Source organism: Hibiscus syriacus, unplaced genomic scaffold, assembly GCF_006381635.1.
Source record: "Hibiscus syriacus cultivar Baekdansim isolate YM2019G1 unplaced genomic scaffold, ASM638163v2 tig00110528_pilon, whole genome shotgun sequence".
NCBI classification, from domain to species: Eukaryota; Viridiplantae; Streptophyta; class Magnoliopsida; order Malvales; family Malvaceae; genus Hibiscus; species Hibiscus syriacus.
Window position 1 is genome coordinate 4,039,745 of NW_024062770.1, and position 11,044 is coordinate 4,050,788.

The window sequence follows — 11,044 nt, forward strand, 5'->3', positions numbered from 1 at the left end:
TATCTTCCTCTTTTACAAGAGTGGAAATTTGATAAACTCTTTGACCTTGAACCCATCGTTTACCATCAACTTGTTCGTATTTTCTATTCTAATGCCGTTTGTGTTAAAACCCAAACTGAAACCGAAACCATAGGAATTCGTTCCTACCTTCTAGGACAATTCTTATATATTGACTCGGCTTACATAGCCAATACATTCAGATTAGATAATTATGGTATTTCAAATGAAAAATAGGTTTTAGGATCTCGTTATAAAAGAAGGGATAGTGCAAGTGTCCTAGACCTTCATGAACGTTTTCTTCATCTAATGATTTCTTGGTGGTTTCGACCATCCGGAGGTCGTTATTCTACTCTTAGAGCCTTAGATCTTTGGTGGTTACATTGTTTCGAAAACAATATTAAAATCAACCTTCCTCAGATTATTTTTGCTGAAATTGTTGAAACCATAAATCTTATTCCTAACAAAAAACTCTGTTCATATCTTGTTTACGGTTGCATCTTGAGTAATCTGTTTTCCGAAGCTGGGCTTAGAGTCGGTCTAGATGCCATTTTTCCCCTTAAGAAAAAAATTAACCTTCTTTCCTTAACGAGAGCGGGATGGATTAAGGATAAGGAAATCGGTGAATGGGTTCGATCTTCTGCAAATACTCCGGGAGCTAGTTCTTTACAAGCTCCACCTGAAGCTGATGAAGATCTCGAGCTTGAGCAATTAATGCGAGACATCGATGAAGCCGAAGATGAGCCTGAGCAGCCCGAAGAGCAAGCACAACAAACGCATCCAATGCCTCCATATTTCCAATCCTTTACGGAGACATTCGATTTTTGATACGCTACTATGGATTCGCGCTTTACTTCTATAGAGTCTCATTTATCCACAATGGGAGTACAACAATTAGAAATTCTTCGGGAAATGCGTGCAAATAATGAAGCAACCAACGCACGTATTAATTACCTCACTAACGAAATGGCCGCTATGCGAGCTCGTTTTCCTCCTCCTGATCCGGATATGTGATTCAATGTTTTGCTTTAAACTCCTAACTTATTGTTTTAACATTTTGAATATTTTTGGAATGTTTGAATTTGTGGATTGATTGACTTTGAATTTGTTTGGATTTATGAATGGTTAGAAATTATCTATTTGGTGTGATTAAATTTATTCATTATTGCATCATTTACTTCATGATTAGATATATGACCAATTTTGCCATTTCACATTAATTATGAATATTGATTATGAAACTAATGGCTAACATTTCTCTTGCCTGTGATCTTAGCAGCTTATGTTATATATAATCAATTGGCTAAATGACTTCAAAAACTTGTTTAAATTCTTTAAAATGTCTTTTTGATTTAACAAAAAGGGGGAGAAGTGTTAAATGGTGTTAAATGTGTTTTCTAAATGCTAAATGGGAGAAGTGTTAAAGTAAGGGGGAGTAATTTCAAAACTTGATTTCAGAATCTTAAAATTACTAAAATGTTTTGTTATATCAAAAAGGGGGAGATTGTTGAAAACATTTTGATATTTCGATATAACAAATTAAGTTAAATGAATTTTAAGATTTTCCAAATGATTTTCTAAGTATATTCGATAGAATTATTCGAATATCAAAACATTACTCCAAATCTTTCAAAGATCATTTTTAAGCCTTACTCAAAGTGTAAAATTAAGTTTTAATCTTAAAACAATTTCAAAATAATTTTACAAAGTATTTCGAACCATTTCAAATCCAAAAATTCCAGATTGCTCAGAGGGAACCGATTCCCCCCCTAAGGGGGTACCGATTCCCCCTTGAATGGTTTGGCTCCGAGAATTCCAGTATGCTCGGAGGGAATCGATTCCCCCCCAGGGGGTACCGATTCCCCCCTTGTATAATGGTCAAAATATTTGAATTTTACACTTAGGGAACCGATTCCCCATAGGGGGTACCGATTCCCCCCACGCTCCAACATGTTTTATTAATTGTTTTCACACTAAAACGGCTATATGATCTTCACTAATCATCCCCAACGTTCAGAAGTGATTCAAGGTGTATTTAAACAAGTTCTGAAGCCCTTGATCAACATGAAATAATAGAGAAACAAGAGAGAAAGCATCAAACACCAAGTTTGTGCAAATCAAGCCAATTTTCATTTCAATATTCTTTTTGCTTTCAAAGAACACCATTGGTGCTCATTTGTAATTATTTGTGAGTGTTCTTTTCTTGTTCTAGAATTGTGCAAACATCTTACCTTGTGAGGTTTTCCTTGTAAGTTTGCAAATTTGTAATCTTCTCTTTGGGAAAGTGTGTTCTCAAGAATTGGGGTATATTCTTGAGGGTGTTGTAAGGTTATCTCTTTGGCCTCAAAAGAAGGAACAAATTAGTGAATTTGTTGGAAAATCCTTAGTGTGGATAGCTAAGGTAGTGGACGTAGACTTTGATTGAGAAAGTCGAACCACTCTAAATGGCTGTGCAATTACTTTTAATTTTCTGCAAAAGCTTCCACCAAAATTTTAATTGCCAATTCACCCCCTCTTGGCCAATTCCGTCAATCGATTAACGCAACAATCATGTATATAAATAGAGTTACAACTCAAATACAATAAGGTTTATGAATAATCCATGCCCTCTAAAGAAATGACTCAAGATGTACTTTGCTGCTCAGACTATTTGGAATGTCGGCTGCGCGATATGCTCCTCCTAACGGCCTACGCACAAAAACAAATTCTGAACACTGAGCTCACTAGCCTAGTTCCATACTAACAACAAAATCATAATAAAAGTGTTTATTAAATCTTATGCTATCAAGTACAATAAAAGAGTGAGTATACTTGTATACTTCACACTATTCTTGGGTAGACATTATGGTGTGGTCGGAGGGTTACACATCCCGAGACACACACTGCTCTATCATATCTAGTGTGAGAATTAGAATCTCTACGTCGAACACATCACCCAACTAACCCACCCCTCACGGTTGTTTGGGTCTTGCACCCTAGTTAGTCTCAAAGTGCCTCGCGCACTACCTAAGCATATCCGAATAATCTATACTTTGAAGCTATTTTTATCTGCTAATGTAACTCAAATGTCCTGGTCATTTTCTCAAGCATCAACCAAGGCTAGTTTTATGTTACCCTAATTGATATTGTTTCTAGTTGTAATTGTGTACCAATTATGGTTCTCACTTGTAGTCTTATTCGATGGTATTTTAGTGTTATTGGGTCCCTCAACATCACTCCTAAATTCTTTGGGCTTCTTGCCCAAAAATATTCGATGATACCCATACTCACCCCTGGGTCTTGATACTATAGGATTAAAACAAGCTGGAAAATGGTGAGTAGTATCGATAATGCTAGGACAAAATTGTTACTCTAGAGCTAAGGTATCACTACTCTTCGAGTACTGATACCAAAATTTGCTTCGATATTTTGAAAAATACATCCGTATCGATACACCTATGGGGAGTATTGATACTCTACTCATGATGTCGATACTCATTGAAGGAGTATCGATACTACCATACTAAAATTCCCTCTTTTTCCCTTGCAAGAACACTATCGACACTATTCTTCCAGTAATGATACCTAAACCAAAAAAATGTCATGTTTGGGAATGAATTTGACTCCCATTGTTACCCAAGATTCCCTATTGAAGTCCTCAACCATTTTTAAAGTCTTATGTGTGATGTAAGGGTCATAAAGAAGACTTTAAAACATACTAAAAACACCAAAACATGGAATCTACCATGGATGCTCAATAATGCTTCATAACTTAACTCTATAGCTAGAATGCATTCTAATGACTCACAAATGGTATGAAAGAATTGTGAATGTGTTGCCTTAGTCTTTTAGCTATTAAGAATGCCCTCAAATCAACCAATGGTTAATTTCTCTTTCCCTCTAGCCTTGGAGCTCTCTCCCACTTCTTTCACTAATCGAAGGCAAGAAAATGAGTTACTAATTCATCTAGGAGCTTGGATTAAAGTTAAGGACACTTCCTAGAACTCAAATCCACTAAAAACGGGCTGGAAATCACTTGGTTTCTTAAACCCCTCTCAAATCCATTTTTGGTTTCTATGGCCAAAACATGTTGTTGGGGCCTTAAATTGAAGATTGAAAGATGAAGATGAGTATTCTTACATTTGAAAATCCAAACTAGGCTCACAAGTCTAAAACCTTCCACCTTTGTTAGATAATTGGAGAGGGAGAATAAGAAAGAGAGGAGACAAGGAATAGTGTTCGGTGGGATAAAAGGGAAAGGGGAAACTAACGTGATATAATCCTTAATTAATGATTTTCAGCTTTTGGTTTGAAAAATGGATTAAAGTCACTTTTAGTCCTTCAAATTTCACCCTCAAGCTAAATTATCATTTTTCACATCAATTGGGCCCCAAACTAAGCCCAGTCCAAAACTCTACGTGGGCTAAGCTCTTTTACAAGGCAATTGGGTTTGTTTAAACCATCTCGGGTCAATTCGTAATTCTTAACCTGGGGTATAGGGCGTTACAACTAAACATGTATTTTACCCGCTTTTTTTAATTAGAGTACTAAACATATATTAGGGCTGGTCTTGACTTTTTTTTCTTAGGGAAAAAATAAAAAAAAATGGGCATTTAAAAAGAAATTTAAGAATTGCGTAATATAAAATTTCTATTAGAAATTTTTTTATTAAATTAAACAAAGGGTAATTCATTACAATACCAAAAAATATATTTAAGCATATAAATACTTATAAAATTTGTTTCCAAGTATTTCTTGATGTAAAATTATTGATGATAGTGTCAACATCAATGCTTTCTAACATATTTTTCTCAAAACATAACATAACATTTGGAAATAAAAGAACGATAGTATCTAGAATTTGGAAATATATAAAAATTAAAAGAAATAATTTGAAAACGTGATCTACCTAAAATTTTAAGAATGATCTTCAATATAATTCAAGCAACACAACTGATGATAAACAATTGTGAGTTCGTGCTTGTGAGAAATATGAGAAATTAAAACGTGGGAGTAATAATTTTCAGATAAACTTTGAAATATAGAAGAGAAAAGAAATATGATAATTATACTTAATTTTTCTTCCCATTGAGTTTCGAAGAGAAAAAAAAATAATGTTAATAAAATTTTTGATTGATATGAAAAATCGAGAAATAGATTTAGTGAACTGATGGTGGGAATTTGGAAAGACTCAAATTAAAAAGATTCAATTGAATATTTTTTATTTTGAGAAAGAAAAATTAAATTAGAGTTTCATGCGAAGTTGAACAATTTATTATTATTAATATAAAATTAATTCAATAATAACAATCGAAATTTTAATAAATTCATTGATCTAATTATTTTATTTTATATATTTTTAAAAAAAATTATTAACAAAAAATAAAAATATTATATTATTATTTTTAGTTTGTGGGCCCTGGGCAGGCACCTATCCTGCTCTGACCAAGGCCAACCATGATATATATATAATTGGCCGTTTATTCGAATAATTCCTAATTTTTTTTACCATAATAACATCCATTCTTTTTTTAGTTTTTGAAATGATGATCATTCTTATGTGGTAGTGCCTTTCTCCTACGTGGTACAAATCAACAAAAACTTTTCTACGTAACATCGTCTTTGTCTTGAATTAACATAAAATTAGAATATCAGTATACACCAATTTTAGGGTTTTAAAAAAATTAACATTGGAGCTTTCATTAAGCTTGGGATGTCCTCGTTATATTTTAAGAAATTTTGAAAATAATTTGAGAGTCATCATTGACCTTTAGATTAAGTAGGTGGAATACTTAAAAAAATATATTAAATTTAGAAAAATCTAAAAGACAATTTGGTATGCGTTTTACCAGAAATTCATTTTACTAGAAATTCATTTTAAGCATTTAGTACTCAATCACGCGTGAGAAATGATTAGCACCCACATTGCTCAAAATAGATACCTCTCGATTATACGTTGTCTAAGTGATGAAATTTTACATATTTGAATCCTAAATATATGTTACATATCCTTTCATTTTATGAATAAAATTGAAAAGAGTGATTTTCTTTAGAAAACATTTGATTAAAAAAAATTAGTTCACTCGATTTTATTTGAAACGGATGCCATTTTATCGTGAAAGTTAACGAAAATTATAATCCAATCATGTTGGATACAATCCCATTAACTCTCTATGTAAAACAATATTGCTGTTAATTTTACAAAAATGAGAAAATAAATGCATGATTAATGAATGTCACAATAATAAATGACATATATTTGATAAATGAAATATCAAATAAAGCAAAAAAAATTAAACAAGTGAATTTAAACACAAAATATTTATACTGATTAAATTTAAACTGTGGGGTATTCTTTCTTGCGTCTTAAGGAATCAGCTCCAAGTATTTAGAGGTTTTGAATGGATCGCTCTTTGTTCGAGACATTTCCCATAAAATATATTATAACAAAAATATGAGAATGAGAAGGATACCCTTTGGTTTGAGTAACCCTTGGAAGATCACTCTAGGTATTTGGAGGCTTCCCAAGGGTTAATCTCACAAAAAGGACATTATCTTAATTTCAAAACAATAATAAAAATAGCACATTTAATAATAATATATATTTAATACCACGCTATATAGATTTAAAGCATAGCACAACAATATATTTGAAATAATATCAATAATAAAAATGTAATTATATTAGAATCTAAGAGTTACAATGAAAAATGACAAATATAGTGGCAAAATGATAAAAGAAACAATAAATATGAACTAAGGACCGAATCAAAATAGAAATAGAAGCAACATGGGCCCAACATGAAATAAAACCATACAACTAGCTATTTTGAACATGAAGTAGTGAGCAAAATGAATATAGAGGCAAAGCTTGAGATCCTAAACACTAAAATCCCCTTAAACAAACTCTCCCAACCCCTAAACACTTGAATCCAATCCCTTTCAAATCCGAAAATTCTAAAAACGTTATCTTTTGAGACCTCCAAACCACCCGACCATAACCATAACTCCGAAAGGTAAGTGTTTACCTTCTGTAATGACGAAGAAGCACATGAAGCCTCTCCCAAGTTAGGATTTTTCTTTGTTTCATTTTGTTTTTTTTTTTGGTCGAATGCTCTACCTTTGGTTTTATTTTTTGGTTAATTGAATCCCCATTTTGTTTGTTGTTTGCATGTAGAGTATATTAATCGAAATAAATTTCTCCTTTCTCTCTCACGAGTTATAGGAAGTTAGGGGAAAGGCTCTACCATCTGCGATGATGCCTCCCTTCTCTTGCCAAGGGTTATTTTTTCAGATGGAGACCAGTGGTCCCAGGGATTTCTCATGATGACGAGGAGAAATGGGGGATCAGCTGATGTGGCAGTTGGCGTGGATGTGGCGTGAACTTTAGAAGCTGGCATGGACGTTGGACGCAGGCAGCAGCGACGACTCCTTCATCCCTGACGGTTGCAACATTAACCCTAGTATTATGGTTTCTGTAATTAAAGTTAGATTTGAGCTTCCATCAAAATGGGTCTTTGCTTGTAACATTTGGGTTTGAAGAGCTTGGATTCACGCTTGCATATGCATCGTAAATGGGCTGTAATACATACAAAAAGGAATAAACATATTGGCATTTACTTTGTATAATATATATATATAATATATATATTTAAATTATTTCATTAATACAATAAATTTATTTGTTACTATAAATATATTAATATAAACCAATATAAACTCTAACTTTAAAATTAAAGCGAAAGGTTGAAATAGATTTAAATTAAATTTAAAGTTCAAAATTTATCTATTGGTGTGGAAACACGAATATGACAAAGATAGAAAAACAATGAATTTTCGTTTGACTCTATCTTTTCGTTGAAATCATAGTCTCAAGCAAGATTGAAAATAATCTTATTTTATCAATGGAAAATAAAACTTTCATTTCAAGGGAAATAATTTCAAAGGATGTGTTTCGAAAGAAAGGATCTCAAGAGATACAAAATTTTTCAGGAGAAACAATCTTAAAACTTTTGTTTCGAGAAAAACATTCTCGAGAGAGATAATTTTTGTTTTCTTCCTTTTTTTAATAAAACCATATCAAAAGTTGTGTTTCAAAAGAAATAGATCTCGAGAGAGAGAAAATTTTTGTTTCAAGAGTAACAATCTTCAAGTTTTCATTTCAAGGGAACTATCTCTAGTGAGATGAATTTTTTTAAGAGAAACGATAAAAAGATTTTGCTTCAAGCAAAACGATCTAAATGCTTGTGTTTTAAGGGAAATTGTCTCGAGTGATACGAAATTTGTTTAAAGGAAAACGATCTCGTGTGAGATAAAATTTTTGTGTTCGAGAGAAAATTATCTTGAATAAGATGAAATTTGTTTAAAAAGAAATTATCTCATGCGAGATAAAATTTTGGTTTTCGAGAGAAAGTTGTCTCGAGTGAGGCAAAATTTGTTTCAAGGAAACTTTTCTCACGTGAGATGAAATTTTCATTTTTAAGAGAAATTTTCTTGAGTGAGATGAAATTTGTTTAAAAAAAACCCATCTCAAGTGAGATAATTTTTTGCTTTTTTGCTTAGGATATCAAATTTGAGAATGACATTGCTCCTTGTTGTTGAAGAGATCTAGTTGTCTTTGGATGATTTGTTCATTTCTTCTAACTGGACATTATACCCTTTCTTGATTGGACTTTTTCATCTTTAAAGTTCCACCACCTTGATTGAAAATCTATAGTAAAATTATGAATATGTAAATTCAACTATCATGAATGTCTTTATGGATGTGAGGATGATGTCTATCTCGTGTTTTCAATCTTTCAATAGGACTGAACTTTTGGATTGGTCCTTATGAGAGGAGAACATGTTCTTACGAAAGAAAAATTTTAAAGGCATATTTGAAAGAGAAATAAAAGATTTTTATGTTGCACGTGATGATGAATGTTTGATGCAAAAATACAAATTCATATAACATGTAAGTAAATGATGTCGATGTATGTTTTTCCTAATCAATGACGATGAAAAGATGCACAATCAGTCTTTATTCTCTTCTTAATTTGGCCATCTTTATTCTTTTTCACACCATAGTTACCGTTGTAAGTCTTGGCTTGCAAAAATTTATTCTTCATGACCTAACAAACTCTTGCCCCTAAGATTCGATTCCTTTGCCCCTATTTTTTATTCTAAGCTTTTGAGCTTGAGAGATCTTTGATAATTTCCAAGATTCATTCCCCAGAGAGATTGTCTTTGCTCGAAAAATGTTTTTATCATTTATTTTATTATTAATATTTTTATTCAAAAGAATGAAGAAATTTTATAAAACAAAATGGTGCCACTCACTGCATGCTCACAATTGTAACAAATTATCAATTTCATGAATATTAAATAAAATTAAAGAATTTTCAAATTTTCATAAAATCTATCCCTTTTACAAGTGTAAGGATTGATGTGTTGGTTTTGAGTTAGCTTCTTAAATTCTCTAAGGTTTCAACTATCGAGTTGTCTTTATTTTCTTTGTCCTGTGAACATTGTGACACACCCTTCTTTATAGACTTGCCATTTCAATTGGATGCATACAAAATGACATAAATAGCATATTTAATTGTTAGACCTTTTAGAGAACTTTTTATTTCAATCCTCTGAAATCTTCATTTTTTTCAAGCTCCATAGACTCTTTTAGTATAGACAATGTAGAAATTTTGATCTAGAAACAAAAATTTATGAGTGCTTGTGTGAAGTTGACTATAATAGATGCTTTATTGAATTTGGTTTTATTTACCATTGCTTTGATTTAGTTGTAGGATTCATCTCGTCACAAAGTCTTTGACTTGACAACCACAGTGAAGAAAACATCAAATTTCCAATTATTTGATCAATGTCATAATTCGAATGTAATCTAGTCATAAAGTCATGACTTTCTAGTTACCTTAATAACCAATTGTTTTAGTTGTAGGATTCATCTATTCATAAATCCATTGACTAGAATCACGAGTCATTGTTTTACGCAGGTTCAATCTTTCCAAATTTCAAAAGCTATTGGAGCCTTTCATTGTATTTATTATTATTATTATTATTATTATTATTATTATTATTATTATTATTATTATTATTATTATTATTATTATTATTATTCGTTGAACTTTATAAAGAAGCTTGTTTCATTGTTTAAAGTCTAAAAAATAATGGTTATTCAACTAAACAACTTTGAAAACATCTAAAAGACAAAGAAAGAAAGAAAAACAAATTCAAACAAAACATGTTTCCTTTACACAAGAGCGTCTATACTATATGGTGGATAAAATAGTGTTCTCTTGATTTGCATTAAAATGCCCCTTCACTCATCAAATGTACATGCACTTGAATCAATTAAATTATGGACCTTACGCTTCAGTGTCACACAATTCTCAGTAGTATGCCCCGAGCTCCATATGTGGTAGCTACATACAACATTAACATCATAACCTTAAAAAAATTGGGGTTCTTTTGGCTTGGACTATACTGGATTCACAAGGTTCTTCTCAACAACAGTTGAGAGCAATTTTTCATATCTCATTGGTATTGAATCAATATGGGTATTTTCTAAAATCACCTTATTAGGTTTGGTTCTAAGATTAGATTAATAAGATCTCGTCATATTGATTCCATCCCTTTATTAGTTTTAGTACTACTAGTGCTCTTTATATTACCATTCTCGACAGCTCTTTCAATCATCTTTCCCCATATGACAATGTAAGAGAAATTCTTAGTGACAACCCCTAACATGTGGTTAATCAACAGAGATTAGTGTGTCAATGAACATGGTGATGAACTCCCTTTCAGGCATTGGTGGACGCACTTGGGATGCAACATTCCTCCATCATTGTGCATATTTTTGAAAGCTCTCATTACACTTCATCTCCATGTTTTGTAACGTTGTCTGATCAGTGGCCATATCAGTCATGTATTTGTATTGATCCAAAAAATATAAGCTAAATTCTTTTAGGAGTGAATCTGAGTGCTAATTAGCTAATTATACCACTTGGAAGCGGGTCTTACTATATTTTCCTGAAAATAATGGATCAACATTTGATAATTATTGATGTATCCAATT